Source organism: Gastrolobium bilobum, unplaced genomic scaffold (genome assembly GCF_033153095.1).
Source record: "Gastrolobium bilobum isolate Gb01-03AN ecotype WA unplaced genomic scaffold, APGP_CSIRO_Gbil_v1 utg19044, whole genome shotgun sequence".
NCBI lineage: Eukaryota > Viridiplantae > Streptophyta > Magnoliopsida > Fabales > Fabaceae > Gastrolobium > Gastrolobium bilobum.
This window is the reverse complement of record NW_026896951.1, coordinates 59,373-62,643: the sequence shown is the minus strand read 5'-3', so window position 1 is coordinate 62,643 and position 3,271 is coordinate 59,373. Positions and strand designations below refer to the sequence as shown.

Genomic DNA, 3,271 nt, shown 5'->3' with positions numbered 1-3,271 from the left:
CTAGGAATGTCTCGGGTGTTATAGATGGTTGGGGGCATCATGGTTGTGGTTCGTGGAACGCACCTTGGATAATACCCGTAGGCTTATATATGCCGAGGACGTTGTGTGGTATTGGTAGCTACCATCCCGCTTCTTCGTATTTTATATCCCGATATTCCCCAGTTTCTCTAAATCCCTTGCTATATCCCGTTTTGAAAGTGGTTGTTTTATATTATTTATATGCATCGAAGTGAACCATTGGGCGGAGTTTTCTCCAGAACCTCTGGGTTACTGAGATATATTCGTATATCTCACCCCGTCTCGGGGCATTTATGGGTTGAGCCCCATGGAAGTCAGTGAACATAACTGCCCTGTTTTGCCCTGCACTTGGGGGCTGTTCTGGTCCAGTTTTGGGAAATAAATTCCCGCTTCTTTTCTCAGTAAAATTAAGCGTATGATATATCAAATTGAATTTTGAGGTGTCTAGTTTGTAGCATAAAAATTTGAGAGCAATTGGAGGAGTGAATTTGCTGCAGTAATTCAGAGAGTGAGAGGGGTTTTGAGCTTGGTTGGCTATTTCGCTTATCCAACTTCAAACGGCGATAACCGGAGCAAATGAGCTCCGATTAAAGCGTGTGATAGCTTCTTAGAAAGATAATTAAGTAAGAAAAAATATAACTCGAAAGGATGGTCTGATCACGAGCGATGAGTTCGCAGAAAATTAATTAGTGAACCATGTTCGGAAAGGTAAAAACGAAAGTTTGTGAAATTGGCTAAGTGGGTTTATGGGAACCCCTTAGTAACTTATAATAATTAAATTAAGAAGTAAAAGTAGTTAAAATAAGTATTTCGCAAAAGTTTTCAGTTACGGTCACAGCTTTTAATTATTACGCTTTTTATTATTTTAAAATGCTCGCGTAATAATCGAAAAAAGTTTATTCGCATTTTTATAAATGAATCGCTGTGATTGTAACTGCGCTTAATATCATATTAATGTTAACAATACCGGTGTACAACGGGCTGTTACAATTTGCAGTCCGAAAGGAAAAGATCACTTAGTAGTAGTTAGTAACTTAGTTTAATTTTCAGTTGTAATTATAGTTAAGCGACAAACCCTCTTCCCTTCTCTGTAAACAACAATCAAGACTCCTCACGAGCAATTACCCATTTTTCTCCATTTTCTATTTCTTTTTGTAAACTGTCTTTTAAATTATTATAAGTGTTTTTCTCTTCGTTTCAACTGTTATCTCTTGACTGAATCTCGGGTCTATGTGATCTCAGTTGAGAATAATTATGTTTAAACTATCAGCCATGAGCTGAACTATCTGTGGAACGGGTAAATTGTGAAACTCTTAAAGAACTGTTTTCAAAACTCTTGACCGAAGCTTTTTGTATTTCTTTGGCTGAGTAAGCTATATTCATTGTGCGCCAATAGAAATTGGGTACATACTGAGAAAGGAACTTCCATAAGGAAGGGATTTCAGAAAGCTTAGCCATTGGGGGAAGGTAGATGTCATGGCAAAAATGCTACTGGTCACCTTAGGAATAAGGGGCCAACTCGTCCATTTTAAGGTTCTGAACTAAGTACCTGTTGGAGTCAAGGGAGCCATAAGAATATGGAAACTTGTGAGCCATCTAGACTATGAGCTGAGGAATTAGAGTTGGCAGGCAAAGAAACTGGGATAAAGCCAAAAGGTGCTAAGTCTTGAGCAGAGAAAACAGCCCCTTTAAGAGTGAAGCAGTGAATCTGTTCCTACTGTTAAACTGTTTTAACCACCACCCTGTTGTCTCTTGATTATAGTTATTTCTGTTTTAGTAATTTTATTTTATTTTATTTAGTACTTATAAAAACTCCAATGATTGTTATCTCACCTTCTTCTAAACAGGAAGGATCACATACATAACGGAACGAGCAACTGTTTGCCATCAGGTTGAACCTACTGTTCTTGAGGAACGTTGTCAAGATAGTAGGGAACGTTTGACCAGACAGTTCATTTACTAACTTTTCTTCTCATTTTCACTCTTTATAAACAATGATAAAACAATGTTAAAACAATAATTAGCACTTTATCCTCGTGGGAACGATAATTTGGGCATTAATACTCCCTTTATTACTCGATGCGTGCACTTGTGCACTTGGGTTGGAACTGAGGGACGAATCTGTGTTCTGCAAGAACAGAAGAACGTCCCCTATCAAAACTGATATTTTTCCACCATCAGCAAACCACCCAACAAGTTTTTGGCGCCGTTGCCGGGGATAGAAACACTAACTGTTGTTCTTATCATTGTTTTCTAACAGATATATTGTATATCTGACTTTACTTTTATTTTATTTTTTCTTTATCACTGAATCTGCTGTGCATATATATACCCTGTGCTATTGGTTTATGAGTGAAGAGTTTGAAACAGCCTCTAACCACTCCATTGAAGTACCTGAGTTTCTCTTTATCCTAAGCCAGAACGCACACTCCATAGGAGAAGAAGGAACCTCAGGGAAAGATTTCCTGAAAACATGGCTGATCACAATAATAACAATGAAGAGGTTCCCCTTGAACAGAACTTTAGAATTTTGGCTTCTCCTTTCAGGAACAGACCAGATAGGGGAGTAATCCTTCCCCCTGTAACACCAAATTTTGAACTAAAACCTATCATGTTCCACATGATTAGGGAAGCAGGGGTCTTCAATGGACTCCCTGCAGAAGATCCTTACACACACCTCAAAACATTCCAAGATATTTGTGATAATTTTAAAGCTGAGGGTATAACAGAGGAGAGCATGAGAATGAGGTTGTTCCCTCACTCCTTGGGTTTAAAAGCTAAAACATGGATGAAAACTCTCACCCCTGGATCAATCCACACATGGGAAGAACTCTCTAACAAGTTCATAGAGAGATTTCTCCCAATGTCTCGACAAGCTGATGTTAGAGCTGAAATCTCTAACTTCAGAATGTTTCATGGAGAAAATCTCTATGAAGCATGAGAGAGATACAAGGACATCATAAGAAAATATCCAAACCATGGGGTAGAGAGTTGGGGAGTGCTACAATCTTTCTATAAAGGACTTGACCATACTTTTCAATCTCACCTAGATTTTGCTGCAGGAGGATATTTCTTTACAGGAACACTTTAATCAAGATACGAAATCATAGAAGGGACTGCTGAAAGATGTCTCTAATGGCCAATAGACAGAGTGAGCTCAGTGAGGAAGCCAGGCATGCTAGAACTGGATAAACAAACAGCCATGGAAACCCAGCTGGCATCACTCATGAATGAAGTGAAGAACCTGAAAGCT

The 3,271-nt window shown here is 38.6% G+C and overlaps 1 non-coding gene across 1 annotated transcript; it reads right to left on the bottom strand.

Moving 5' to 3' along the window:
- Positions 1-2,896: 2,896 nt before the first annotated feature.
- Positions 2,897-3,003, bottom strand: LOC133302951 (small nucleolar RNA R71). Its single transcript, XR_009750407.1, has one exon. It is a non-coding gene; the product is annotated as a small nucleolar RNA R71 (small nucleolar RNA).
- Between the last annotated feature and the right edge of the window lie 268 nt (positions 3,004-3,271).